General features: G+C 41.5%; 2 protein-coding genes across 4 annotated transcripts in view; one reads left to right on the top strand and one right to left on the bottom strand.

Annotated features, from left to right (window-relative positions):
* Positions 1-300, bottom strand: part of LOC138176036 (transmembrane protein 60) — a 13,271-nt gene extending 12,971 nt beyond the window's left edge. The window contains exon 1 of the mRNA XM_069106774.1: positions 46-300. The gene's annotated coding sequence lies outside the window, so the exon portion shown is untranslated. The remainder of the gene's footprint in view (positions 1-45) is intronic.
* Positions 301-521: 221 nt separating this feature from the next.
* The window catches only part of LOC138176034 (protein PHTF2), a 183,952-nt gene continuing 169,410 nt past the window's right edge, over positions 522-15,063 (top strand). The window contains exon 1 of one of the 3 annotated variants that reach the window (XM_069106769.1): positions 522-943. The gene's annotated coding sequence lies outside the window, so the exon portion shown is untranslated. The remainder of the gene's footprint in view (positions 944-15,063) is intronic. The other 2 variants (XM_069106766.1, XM_069106770.1) reach the window with 2 other exon arrangements.

The following is a 15,063-nucleotide window of genomic DNA, read 5'->3' as shown; positions in this document are numbered from 1 at the left end:
TTCCTGCCCGGGTGTTCAGCGCGTCCGTCCTAGCCCCGGACTCACCTGGGTACAGCAGCCAACCGTAAGGCAAAGGGGAAATGAAGATGGGGGATTCGTCAGGTTATATCCCCGGGAACTTCACGCACGTTTTCCCCCATTAAATCCAGAATTGGTCACATTAAAGGAGGGGAAAAAAAAAGCAGGCTGCACCATTCAGTTCCGGATCCTAGAGCAGCAGCTTAATTAGAGACCTTCTCTCAAGCTTCTGCTTCAGCTCCCCCAACATCCGGGGCGGAGTCTTAGAGGCTCTCTGGCTACGCTAATAGGTAGAGGGAAAGCCAAGCAAACTCTTTACCACGCCTCCCTTCCGGAGATGATTGGCCAATTAGAATGTCAATCCAACACAACGGAACCTTCCTTTTACTCTGGTTCGATAATACAGGCATCAATTAAATCTTATTAAGTCTCCTGGGCTCTCCTTCCTCTGCTGCTATTGGCTAGAAGAAAAACCAATTCAAGAGAACTTGGGAAAAGCTAGCTCCGCTTCTCTTCTCCTCCATTGTAGAAGGCAGGTGCCAATTAAAGTGAACCCTATTTCAGCTCCTCCCATCCACGGTGTCCTCGGCTCCTCCTCTCCTTTCCTCCCTCCCTCCCCCTTTTCAGGGTTTGGGAGGCTATTGCTGTAGAGCGAGACAGAGAGAAGGAGGGAGAGAGGCAGAGGGAGGGAGAGAAGGGAGAGAGAGAGAGACAGAGAGGGAGGCCCTCGGGGAAGGGGGCGGGGCGAAGCGAGGCGAGGCTAAGCGACTCGACTTCTCGGGCGGCTAGCGCGGGAGCTGCTGCCTCGTTGTGGTCAGTCTGGCACCCAGCGGCAGTGGCAGCGGCAGCGTTTCCCCGCTTCTCGGGTGTCTCCTGCGCTTCTCCCCCACCCCCGGCCCGCCAGCGAGCGGCGCCGGCGGCCACGGTAAGAGCTGCTTCAGCTGCGGGTGGTGCGGAGCTCGTTCGGGGCTAACAGAATCTTGGGGATGCTGCGAAGCGAGGCCAAAGGGGCGGGCGAGCCAGCCCACGGTGGGAAGGCATGGGAGAGAAGCTAGGGTCTGGGGATGCTGGGGCGGGGGGAGGGAGAATGCACCGCGCATCCGGGGACCCGCACCCCGCTCTGTGACTCCCAGCTCCCGGGGTTTGCAGACCGGTGACAGCCGGGGCTCTTTACTCCCGCTCCCCCCTCCTCTCCGTCCCTCACTATTTCTCGCCGCCCAGCCGCCCCCGTCTTGACGGTTGGCTGGAATAAGTCTTGGGGCCGTCGCCCCTCGAGTCTTTCCCAGCTTCTCCGGGACTGCTTTAGGAGGGGGGGGGGGACACTGAGGAGAAAACGGGAGGGGGGCGTTGCTAGCGGAAGACAGAGCGAGAGGATGGAAGGGGCTTTCTGGGGGTGGGGGTGGGGGGCCCTGCTTGGCAGCCGGAGGACTGGATGAGGGGTGGGGTGGGAGGGGCAGGCGTGTGTGTGTGTGTGTGTGTGTGTGTGTTTGTATTTGTATGTATCTGATGCGTCTGTGTCTGTGTGATGGGGACTGCCAGACCCAGGAACCCACATACAGAGAGAGAACTAGCTAGCTGCAAGGGACCTTGGAGGTCATTTAGTCCAACCCACTCGTTCTGCGGAGGAAAAGAGGGGGGTCGCTGTTGGATAGGCATAACTTAGTGTAAAGCAGCCCAGCCCACCCCTCTTCCTCCGAGATGCCCGGGCGAAGGAGGCAACAGTTTGGTTTTCTCATGCCAGCACTCACCCAGGAGGCGCGGGTGGTAAGGTCTGGCACAGGGATCTTTTATTTCCAGTCGAGACAGTGCCCCTGGGATTTCTCTGTCTACTTCGACCTTTCCCTTTTTTTTTTTTTTCTCTTTTCTTCCTAATGTTGACAGCCTCCCAGGATTGCTGTGGACTTACCTTGCAGACCCAGGCTTTCTCCCTTTAACATCCTATTAAGATAACTTTTTGGTTCATACTTTAATCACTCATCTACCTCCTTTTTCTTTCCTTCCTTCCTTCCTTCCTTCCTTCCTTCCTTCCTTCCTTCCTTCCTTCCTTCCTTCCTTCCTCCTCTCTCCCTCCCCCTTCTTTCCCTTCCCTTCCCCTCTCTCCCTCCCTCTCTCTCTCTCCCTCCCTCCCTCTCTCTCCCTCCCTCCTTCGGCCTTCCCTCCTTCCATTCACCTGGCTAAAGCAAATGGTATTGTATAGGATGTTCCAAATCTCTTAATGCAGCTTTTTTAAGCTTCAGAAACTAGCTTAAAAAAATATTAAAGTTTAAAACAGCACTAAGACTTTTGGAACACCTTGTATAATGTAGTTACTTACTTTTAATAGCTTTTAAAGCTATTAAGGCTTAAAATTATGCTGACTTCTGCAACACCGTTTATGTACTGTTGAGATAACATGGGTTGTGAAGAAATGAGTCCATTTCAGAATTCTTTCAAATCGTGGAAAAATTATTTAATATATTTAACCTTTGGAGAGATATAGTAGGGGAGCCAGAAAGACCTGAATTCCTTTTCTGGACAAATACTGGCTGTGTGACCCTGGGCAGGTCATCTAATCTCTGGGTGCCTCTCTAAGAGGTAAATTGTAGAGAGTGAAACTTTTTGGTTGAGGGAGTAAAATCTGTGAGTTCACTGTTTCAGTGAAATCATAGGTCTAATCCCTAAGATCTGTTTTAAGTTTTTATAACCTATAGTTATCACAGTTTGTTCATGCCTCCACCCCACCTTAACTCATAATATTTGTGACCTTCAAATTTCTAATATTGCTATTCTTTTCCAGTTGGACCTAGCATTAGAAGTGTATTTAACGGTATGCTTTTAGTAACTTTGGAACCACATTTTGTAGTTTAGATTTTAGGGATGCCATGTATTTATTTATTTGTTTGTTGGTTTATTTATGCTTTTTGGAGGGCAGTTGGGGTTAAGTGACTTGTTCAAAGTCACACGGCTAGTACATGTGTCAAGCATCTGAATTCATATTTGAACTCGGGTCCCCTCGACTCCAGGGCTGGTGGTCTATTCACTGCACCACCTAGCCGCCCCAAAAGGACAACACCCACCAATGGATTCTATTTTTTTTTTTTGGAGGGCAATTGGGGTTAAGTGACTTGCTCAAAAGTAATTTTTTTTAACTGACAGAAGTTTTTTTGTTTGTTTGTTTTTGGAGGACATTTGGGGTTAAGTGACTTGCCCAAGGTCACACAGCTAGTTTTTGTGTTAAATGTCTGAGGCCGGATTTGAACTCAGGTCCTCCTGACTCCAGGGCCAGTGCTCTACTCACTGCGCCACCTACCCACCCACCCCCTGACAGAAGTTTTTGAACTAAAATTTTTGGAAAAGAGGATAAAGCAATTTATATATGTTTGTTACTGACCAAGTATTGAAGAAACTTGGTGTATGGATATTGCAATTTTTAGAGGTGTAGCAGTGTAGTATTCCTGGTACCAAAGCAGACAGTCATTCCTCCATGCCTTTACCTCTTCTACAATTCTTGTGTTCTTCCATATACCTCCATAGATAGCTTGCCTAATGTTTGGGAGACCTTCCTTTGGTTCTCTTAATATCTCTGATCTCCCTGTCCAAAACCAGGCCATTTCTTCCTTCCTGGCCATTTCCAAACCCCTTTATGTGTTTTCCCCTATTAAAATATAAACTACTTGAGGGCAATGACTGTTTTCCTTGTTTTTGTGTTGCTAATGCTTAACACAGTGTAGGCACATTGAAAGTGCTTTTTATAAGTGCTTTTTTATTCAGTTATTGAAGGTAAGAAAAAAAACATAGTAATTGGATTGTTTCTTTTCCTTTTTCTCCTCCTCTCTCATTTTTTTCCTTTTCTTTTTTGAGTCTGGTCTTCCTATTTTACCCAGGCTGGAACTACAGAGGCCACATGTGGAACCTAATACCCGTGTTTCCCCGATAATAAGACACTGTCTTATTAATTTTTTGGACAGAAAAACACCAGAGGGCTTATTTTCAGGGGAGGGCTTATTTTAATGAACATTGACAGCAATTTTAATAAACAGGTAAATGTGAACAAAAAAATGTACCTTTACTCAATAATGATCATGTCATCTTCTTCAACAACATCGTCATAAGTGTCCATACCCTGAATTCCGTCCTGGATGTCTTGTGCCTCCATTTCCTTCAGAAGAAGTGGACCCAATCTGTCATGTCCAGCAATATAGCTCTCTTTAAATGAATATGTCTTGTCCAGGTAACCTGCTCGTAGTGCCTTGGCGACACAGCTGTCAGTAATTTTATCCCATGACTTCTTCACCCAAGTCACGACTTCTTGCAGACAGGGCTTCACAAAGTTTCCACGCTGATTTCTTTTCATTCTATTTTCAATGTAGTCATTGACTTCCATGTGCAAATGGTCCTTGAATGGCTTGTTTATTGCAATATCAAGGGTCTGGAGATATTCCTGCAGGAATCATTACTTGATCTATTCTTCTCTCTGCAAGGAAGTTCTTCATTTCTTTAGCGCGGTGAGTGCTGGCTGAATCCCAGACTATCAGACCTCTTTGGTTACCTCACATAACAAGTGGCAGCATTAAATCAACCCACTTTCTTATAATGGCTTGTGTACACCAGGCTTTTTCGGTTTCAAGAACGTAAATGCCAGATACACGTTCAATCTTATCTTTCTTGCCCTTACTGATGATTAGAGGTGTGGCTTTCTTTCCATCCAAATGAATTGCCAAAACACAGGTGACCCATGCACTTTCATAGCCAGTGGTGGGAATGTAGATTGACGTTGCACCCCTGTGATGAATAGTTGTTTGAGATCCTTGTCCCATAAACACTGCAGTTTCATCCATAGCAATCATATTGCAGGTTTGGTACTTGGAAATGTCGATCCTATCAATAAAGGACTTGAATGCAAGTGCACGTTTAATAACTTCAGCATCTTCCAGCTTAAACAGTGTTGTTGATCTTCTTAGGGGCAGTTCATACCGTTGAAGGAAACCGTCCAACCAGTGTTGTGATGCTTTGAATCCTTCTGAGACCATTTCAAACTCTGGTGCCATTGAAAGGGCAAATGCTTGAATATCAGCCCTGCACACAACCAAGGCCTTTGCTCTCCTGTCAGCAATCCATTCACCAATGAGGATCTCCAAGTCAGGATATAAGGGCTGCTGACCTGATCCAGACCTGCGCTTTTTCCCTTTTCCCTCATCCACCTGTTGATTGAGGTTATTATAATCTGCTCTCCATTTTCTGACCATTCGAAGATCCAAAAGTTTTTCTTTACAGAAAACTGCAAGATTCTTGCCATGTGACTCCTCTACAATTGCTTTCTTATACTCAACAGGGGGTCAAAACAGACAGAATAATAAAATTATGACCATCAGTCCTTCTTTTCACTCCATCATGCCCCCTGAGTTCTTCTTTTTTCCTCCATCATGCCCTTTTTATCCTCCATCATGCTCCCTCACTCCCGCTTACATACCGGGTTTTTATGTTGTCCTGCCTCAGCTCTCCTCCGCGGCACTGCTCTCAATGGCACCAGCAAGCAAATCACTGGGGAAGAACAGGATGACGCGCTCACTGCTGCAGCTCTGATTGGATGCAGCTCGGAGTGCGGCGTGCGTTTCACTCGGGGGGAACGGACGGTGCATACAGAGGGTACCGTAATGTAGCGTGTAGCGCAGGGGATCACCTTCACTACAGTAGCAATCTCAATAGGGCTTATTTTCGGGGGAGGGCTTATTTTAGAGGAATCTTACACAGTAAGGGGAGGGCTTATTTTCGGGATAGGTCTTATTATCGGGGAAACACGGTATATCTACTGAGATTCTCCAAAGTTTTCATCTGCTCAGTTTCCAATGAGAATTTATTGCTCCCTTGGGCACTTCGGTAGCCCTCTACTCCAGATTTAGGGCCAACATACTATCAACTTTTAGGCCTGTCCAGAACTCTAAACCTCACGTGGTTCACCAGCTGTACCTCCCCAGTAGCAAATATTATATAGGCTTGCACCAATATACAAGACCTTATCTTTTGTTCTTACCACATGACCAGCCCCCTTCCTTTCCATTTTAAAATATCCTTTATGTAAATATAGAGCTGGAAGACCAGATCTAAAAGATCTTCTAGTATAGGAATTTCTAACCATTTTTGTGTCGTGGACTGTTTTGGCAGCTTGATGAGGACTATGGCCCTCTTCAATATTTTCAGATGAACAAATAAAATACATAGGATTATAAAGAAAACCAATTATATTGAGATACAGTTTTCAAACTCTAACAGTTCCTGGACCTTGTTCAAGAACAATCACTGATGCTCCTTATTTTAAAGGTAGGGAAACCAAGGCCATAGAAATTAAGTGAATTGGGGTGTCTAGATGGCGCAGTGAATAGAACATCAGCCCTGGAGTCAGGAGGACCTGGGTTCGGATCCGGACTCAGACACTTAACACACACACACACACACACACACAAACCCTAGCCATGTGACCTTGGGCAAGTCACAACCCCAAATGCCCTCTAAAAAGCAAAAAAAAAAAAAAAAAAAATTAAGTGAATTGTCCAAGGTCACACGAGTATAGTAAATAGCAGAGCTGAGATTTGAGCCCAAATACAATATTCTGATCCCCAAATTCATTGTTATTTCTACTATACATAGATTTGTTAAAGTCAACTATGTGTAGAATATGGTGCTGTTCTCTGTAAGAGATGAAAGATGAGTTATACACTAGACAGTGGTACTCACATAAACTAATCTCTGTTCTTGGAATGGGCTTCTTCCTCATCTCCACATCTCACAATCCTTTCTTTCTTCATAACTCAACTTGGATTCTAACTTTCCAATCAAATTGTCCGTCCTTCCTCAAATATATTCCTACAGGAACTTCGATCCCTTACTTGCCTCCCTTTGCTCTCTACTAATCGTTATATTTATTTGTATGTATCTTATATCCCTTTGGTAGAATGTAAACTCCTTAAGGGAGAGACCATTTTGTTTTTTTGTCCTTGTGTCTTCAGTGCATAGCAATGGCTTCCATATGGTAGACATTCAGTGAATGTTTGGTGAACTATTGAATTAAAGCTTACAGTCTGGTAAGCAACATAAAGAGCTTGTATAGTGTAGCAGGAGTGGGAAATCTATGGCCTCCGGGCCACATGTAGCCCTCTAGGTCCTCAAGTCTGGCCCTTTGACTGAATCCATACTTCACAGTTTAATAAAAGGATTTGTTTGGTAAAACTTGGACTCGGTCACTGACCTAGAGGCCCACATGTGGCCTGGAGGCTGTAGGTTCTCCACCTCTGGCTTGGTGGGGGAAAAAAAAATCTGCCCTGAGCATCAAGATAAATGTGGATTGTAGTCTGTCTTGAGAATCTGGATGCTTGTGGACGATTATCAGCCAGACAATTAGCTTTGAGAAAGAATTTTTCCTAAGCAAGCATGGCAAAGACAGTTAAACAACTCAGAGCTTTTTGTTACAGGAATCCCTTTCTTGAATCCATTGCTGGCATTCTTATTTGGTACAAGTGGATCTTTCTCAATCCTTGAAGCTGCTTTCTACCGTGTTTCCCCGATAATAAGACACTGTCTTATTAAATTTTTTGGACAGAAAAACACCAGAGGGCTTATTTTCAGGGGAGGGCTTATTTTAATGAACATTGACAGCAATTTTAATAAACAGGTAAATGTGAACAAAAAAATGTACCTTTATTCAATAAGCAAATCACTGGGGAAGAACAGGATGACGCGCTCACTGCTGCAGCTCTGATTGGATGCAGCTCAGAGCGCGGCGTGCGTTTCCGGGGGGGGGGACGGTGCATACTGAGGGTACCGTAATGTAGCGTGTAGCGCAGGGGATCACCTTCACTACAGTAGCAATCTCAATAGGGCTTATTTTTGGGGGAGGGCTTATTTTAGAGGAATCTTACACAGTAAGGGGAGGGCTTATTTTCAGGATAGGTCTTATTATCGGGGAAACACGGTATCTCAAATGGCTATTTTTCTGTATCCATCTGTGCTCAAATTTGTCAGTTTTCAGTGCCTCCTCTGGCTATATTGTCTGCTACTGGTCCAGTGTGCTACATAATCAGTGGAGGGGGAAGTATAACACTCTGTATAGATATACATCTCTCCCCAACTTGCTTCCCTCTCTGTAGGCACAGGGTTTACTTTCTCAAGGCCCTCCTGAGCCTGGAATCCTGTACTGGTGTAAAGACCAAGAGTTCAAGTCTTGCCTTTTACCCATATGGTATCTGTATGGTCCCAGCTATCTTAGTGCCTTCATGCAACTCACTAAAACTTCAAGTTTCAAGGAGTTTGTGGATGAAATGCATGAAATCACAGTTATGAACCAAAAGTTACAAAACAAAATTCCAAGTCGCACGAGAAAGACAAATTTCTATAGAGGTCTGAAAGAAGGATATTTAGGTCATTTTTTTTCCTTTAAAAATTTCATCTAGGTGGCACAGTGAGTAAAGAGCCGGCCCCAGAGTCAGGAGGACCCAAGTTTCTTTCTGGCCTCAGACACTTAATACCCACACAAAAAAACTAGCCCTGTAACCTTGGGCAAGTTACTTAACCCCAATTGTCCTCCAAAAGGGTAAAAAAAATTTTATTGATATCTTTTGTTTTTATTTCTTTATTTCCCAATATATCCTTCCTTCTATTATCCCTCCATATAACCAAACATTAAAAAAGAAAAGAGAAGAAAAACATAATTCAATAAAACTAACACATATCCACTGAATATATATAAATTCCATACCAATAGTTCACTTCTGCAAATTGGAGGATCTGTGCTCTCCTCATTGGTATAATGGAGGTAAGTTCATGACACAGTGAATAAAATGCTGACCCTGGAGTCAGACTTAAGTTCAAATCTGATCTCAGACACTTATTAGCTGTGTGACCCTGGGCAAGTCACTTAACCTTGTTTGCCTCAGTTTCCTCATCTATAAAATGAGATGGAGAAGGAAATGGCAAACTGGTATCTTTGCGAAGTAAACCCCAAAAGAGGTCACGAAGAGTTGGACATGATTGAATAACAACAAGGCCCTTAATAAATGCTTATTCCTTTGTTTTCCTACCTTCCTCTGTGCTGTAGAAAACTGAGGATAGAGAGGCAGAATCTATCTTTTTCTCTTTCCCATCTTTGTCCTGTTGGGGTAAGGGAAATTAGATGGAAAGATACTTTAGATTAGATGAAAAGGGTAGACTACTTATCTGGAATGAGTTGAATTGGTGAAAACTGAAGTTTGGAGTCTTCCTAATATCTTAATCATTAGCAGCAGTAATATTTTATGCATTAACAGTAGTATTCAGCAGCTTCAGTGCCCTAGGCAAAAGGCAAAATAGAGAAAACTTGTTTTTTTTGCAATAGATCATATTAATGCCTTATTAAAACAGAGTTATTGCTTTGGGAAAGAATGGTTTGGCACAGTGAATCTCAGATACACACAATCAAGAATTCAAAAATGCAGTGACTACCTAATCAGAATCATTAGTGAATTGGTACTGCTATTAGAAAAGCTGAAAAAAATCAGATGATGTTACATTGTATGGTTATTGACCCTTTAGAAAAATGAGACAAGATATGGGTATCAGCTTTTTGAATTAGACCAATTATTATTTCCTAGAATAGGTAATTTTAGAACCCATAAGCAGCAAAAATATATCAGACTTGGCTCTGGATAGCAAACAGGAAGTGGCACAGGAAATCTATGATTGAGTCACTATCTGGTAATGATGACAGTATGATTAAGTTTAACATTGTGTCAGGAGAAGAGAAAGAAAACCAAAATTTTGTCATGCAGTTAAGTTTTAGAAATGGAATTGAACATATGAAAAAATATTGTTAAAAAAGTGAATTACAGAATGCTTGGAGGCTGAGTATAGGAGAAAATATGCTATGAGTGAAAAAGAAAACTTGGGGGAAAACACTAATAGGCTAAATAAAAGAAACCATCACTTTTTTTTTTTAATGGAGATTCCCCAATCCCCAAATGTACAGGGAAGTTAGTTGATTATAAACTAGATCTTAAGGGAAAGACCTTACCAGGAACTGTCAAACTATGACCAGGGCTTGACAAATCTTGGGAGGCAGATTGCTGTAATGTCTTTGCCTAAATATTTTCCTATAACCTCAAGCTGAAACTTGGAGAAATACATTTAGTGCTTAGTTTTACTGTTAAAAAAAAACAACAACCTAAAAAGATGTCCATTACACTTGACATTGTTACTTTGAATGGGCAATATTGGGATTCTTGGTTTGCCAATGTAGTTTGAAATTACAGATTTAGACTTGAAATGATGAGATCATCTAGCTCAAAGGGGTCAAAAACATGGCTGGTGGCTGCTTGTGGCCCTCAACACTCCCCAATGTGACCTGAACCAGATTGAAATGTTATCGCAAAATATTTAGCAAAATAAACAAAAATGCAATATATACAAAAATGCAATATTATAGATAATATACTTGAAAGCTAAGTCAGTATGGGGCCTGCAGGGATCTTTGCCCATGATTTAGTGACTCCCATTTATTTCTATTTAGGTTTGACATGACTGCTCTAGTCTAACCTCCTCATTTTACAGATGAGGAAACTCATCTGTTACTAGAGAGGTTATATGATTTGCTGAAGGTCAGACAGGTAGCAAGAAGCTGATCCAGGACTTGAAACCTAGGTCTTAGTGGCTACAAACCTATTATTCCAGGGGTCGGGAGCCTGGGACTTCAAGGCCACATGTGGCCCTGTAGGTCCTCAAGTGCGGCCCTTTGACTGAATCCAGACTTCATAGAACAAAAGGGATTCTCAGACCCCTTTCTTAGTTTTTCTGCCACACCCCATTTTGTCTCTCCTATTGGAAGCTGTATGAATTTAAGGGAAAGGAGAATGACAGGGATAGGGCTTGGCAAGTATTTGCTGTCTCCTCTGTATGAATGGAAAAATACCTTAGACCTAGGGGATATTTCAAAGGTTCCTTCCAGACCATTCTGTTGATCCTGATGTGAATTTCAACCAAAGACTGGAAGCCAATACTCTTTAAGACAGTATGTTGTATCTCCCCTGCTGTCTCCCCTCCTTTTGTTTATCTTTGCTTAAAATCTGAATAATTAGTCCTGCTCTGAATTTGGGGGAACCTAAATTTTGTGGCTATTTGCAGAATAAATTTGTGAAACTTAGTTAAACCCATGTTAATACAGAAAGCTGCATAAAGAATTAAATGGCCTAATTAAAGATAACATAGGAAAGTAGTAACAGAGAAATTTTGGTTCTTATCTGTGGGGGATAGAGTCACATTTTCTTTTTTACATTTATCATTTACTGATGAGTCTACTCCAATAAAAGTAGACTTACTTTCTAGGTTTGTGTCATATGTAAATTTGTTAAACATATCCTCCATGCCTTTGTGCATATCATTAATAAAAATATTAAAACAACCCAGGTACATATCCCAGGGGATATTACACTAGATACTTCCTTCTGAGTTGACATTGGACCATGAGTGACTGCTTTTATTTGATTCTGACCATTCAACCAATTCGTCCATCCTCCCCCTCTTTCTCATCATTGAAAACATTTAGATGGCACTTAATATGTGCCATCTAGCTGTGCCTACTATAAACTTTGCTAAGATCTCATTTTATCTTAACAACCCTGGGAAATAAGTGCTAATATCACCCCCATTTTACAGATGAGGGAACTGAAGCAAACAGAGGTTAAGTGGTTTGCTCAGGGTCACACAGCTAATAAGTGTCATAGACTGGATCTGAACTCTGTTCTTCCTAACTCTGGACCCTATACTCTATTTACTGTGTCATTTAGTTGTCCTATCTAATTGTACTGATGCCCATGTAGTTCTATTTTTCCTACAAGAATGGCATGAAAGACTATGTCAAACACTTGGTTAAATCGTGGGTAAACTGTATCAATAGCATTCCCTGACCTGCCAGTTTGGGTACCTTAGGAAAAAAAATAATTGAGGTTAGTCTGGTATTACCTGTTCTGGATGAAGTCATGATGGCTTTTTGTGATCACTGTTCCTCTTCTAGATCTTGATCAGTTATATTTTCAAGAGTTTATTGGGTATATCCACTGGAATGTCCTGTAAGCATCTCAAACTCAACATTTACCCTCAACTTTTCATTTTTGGTGAAGGCACCTCCATCCTTCTGGTCAGTCAGGGTTATAATCTTTAAGTTATTTTTGACTCTTCTCTTTTCCTTAACCCCCATATCGGATCAGTTATTATATGTTATCATTTCTCTCTTTGCATTATTTCTGTTATCTATTCAAGGGTTAATGAATGACTTAATGAATGAAAAAGTATTTGTTAACTCTATTATGTATAAAGAAACTGTGTAAGCTCCCTGCTCTGAAGGCAGCCACATTCTAATGGGAAGACAACATATATAGGTTTCAGCCTAGAATCAGATGGCTAGGTCACATTATCCTTAGGGCACAGCAGCAAAGCATATGGTATTGTATCTTCTTTAGTGTCATTTTCATTGATAAAATTGAACTGGTTTTTGATGTTGAGCCATTTGACAGTGCCATGGACTTTAATGATGAGACTTTCTATCCTAAATTATCAGTAAATGTGACTGTAGCTGCCACAGCAGCAGTTGGTAGGCTGTATACCCCCGCCCAGGGGTTTATTCCTGAGATAATTGCTTTAAGGGCTAAGTTGAAAGTAGGGCTGGTGGGGTTGCTGCTGCTTATGAAGGTACCTGTCTTACTTGCCTGTCAATGGCTATTGATCAGTAATTAGTGTTGGTAGCTGGACCCCTTCATTGTGGTGACTGTTTTCTCACTAATGGCTTTGAGTCTAGGGCTGGAAAAAGGGCCAGTGATTTGTGGGACACTATTGTTCCCTGAACCCATGTCTTCTTGGGCTCTCTTCTTTATTGGGGTTTGAGGGGAAGTGGTAGTAGATATGGTAGTGGGGATTTGACTTACATGCCATAATGGGTGCTGGCAAGGGATAGAGTGCTGGGCTTGACGTTAGTGCAAATTAAGGCCCAGATACTATGTGACTGGTAAATCACTTAGCTTCTGTAAAATGAGAATAATATTAGCACCTACCACCCTGGGTTGTTGTGGTAATATTTATAAAGTGCTTAGAAAACTGCCTAGTACTTAGTAGATGCTTAATAAATAATTATTTCCTTCCTTACTCCTTCTAAACCAGTAAAATCTTTTCCATAATACTTGTATAGATACTTAATAAGCATTTTAGTTGATTAGTGGCATGATTTATGGACTCATTTAAGACATTTAAACTTGCTTTAAAATGTCTCTTACCAACTTTCTAAATTCCCTTAAATGGTATAGAATTCTCTTGAATTATATATAAGGCTTGAAATTGAAATTAAAATAACTATTGGAGATGCAATACTGACTTAAATTCACATTAATATAGAGGGATTGTGCTGGTTGTTTGAGGGTGGAAAGGAAAGGACAGAAAAAGATGTCATATGCATTCTTGATAAATACAGAGTTAGGAATACCTCTGTTCAAATCCACCCTCAGACCACTTTTTAGCTGTGTGACCCTGGGCAAGTCATTCAATCTGTGTTTTACCTCAGTTGCTTAACTGTAAAATGGGGGTTAATAATAGCAGCTTTCTCATAGAGTTGTGAGGACTTCAGAAGACTAAGATTAACTGGTTAATATAGATCTAGGACTAAAGCTTGGGAAAATCCATCAGTTATGCTGTATAACTATGCCAGAGGACTAGCAGATTGTCAAAGAAACTTGTATAAGAAAGGAATTATTGGGAATAAAGAGTGTTCAGTTTACTTCTAAGTGAGGTAGAATTAATAATCTATTGTAATTTAGACTGCAAGCATCTCATTTGCAGAATTTTAGATCTGAAAGGGTACTAGTCAATTTTCCTTATTACAGGTGAAGAAATTCAGCCGTAATGAGGTTCTGACTTTGTCTAGGGTCATACATTTGGGTTAATGTTAGGACTATTATCTGGATCTTCTGAATTAGCTATCTGGCATTCTTTTTAGCCTGCCATTCTCTGTCTATAGACTTTGTATTCAGTCTATAGATATTAGGTGCCTCATAGGTATTTGGTAATTTCTTGTTTAGAGAAGCAGCATGTCATCAAGTCAGGTCAGATCTGGTTTTGAATCCTGCCTCTAACATTTAGTTCTTTTTTATCTTAGCATCTTTTTTTACTATGATCTGATCATGTAGCTTGAGCTTGTTCATCTAAAGCTTGTATTACTTTGCAGGGTTGTTTAGATTTATTCAACAAGCATTTTTACGACTTTTTTTTTTTTGCTTTTTTGGGGATTAAGTGACTTGCCTAAGGTCACATGGCTACTTTTTGTGTTAAGTGTCCAAGGTCAGATTTGAACTCAGGTCCTCCTGACTCCAGGGCCGGTGTTCTATATCAAGCATTTTTAAATACCTAAAAATACTGCTAGGTGCTAGAGATGCAAAGACAAAAATGAAGTAATTCTTCCTCTCAACAAATTTATAATCTATGGGGGTTTAGGAGGCAATATACTACAAATAACCCAAGACTTCAGCATATACACACACAAGTAAATGTGGCCTCTGCAAAGGCATGGATCATAGGATCTTAGTTTTAGAGTTGAATGGGACCCCTAATTTTGAGTTCAGTTCTGTCAGCAGCTGGTGGTACAGTGAAAAGAGTACTGGGCCTGGAGACAGGAAGACCTAAATTTAAATCTGGTTTTAGACATTCATTGGCATTTTAACATTGGGGAAATCATTTAATCTCTGTTTGCCTTAGTTTCCTCAGCTGTAAAATGAGGATTAAAATAATACCTCACAGAGTGGTTGTAATGATCAAATAAAGTAATATTTGTAAAAAGTGCTTAGTAGTGCCTGACACATAGCAGGTACTCTATAACTGTCTCCACCCTCCTTCTCTCCTTCATTGGAGATTGGGGCCTAGAGAGTTAAAGTGACTTACTCAGCTTTGAAATGTCCAACGTGGTATTTAAACCCTGATATTCCATATCTCAGGTCCAGTACTCTACTGTCCTTAACTATATTGACTCCCCCCCAAAACAGGTGGAATACTCAGTTTAGGTAGCAG

Source organism: Petaurus breviceps, unplaced genomic scaffold (genome assembly GCF_028583685.1).
Source record: "Petaurus breviceps papuanus isolate PSGF00001 unplaced genomic scaffold, PetGlider_PUasm1.0 80, whole genome shotgun sequence".
Classification (NCBI taxonomy): domain Eukaryota; kingdom Metazoa; phylum Chordata; class Mammalia; order Diprotodontia; family Petauridae; genus Petaurus; species Petaurus breviceps.
The sequence above is the reverse complement of the archived record's forward strand: the minus strand, read 5'-3'. Positions and strand labels throughout refer to the sequence as shown.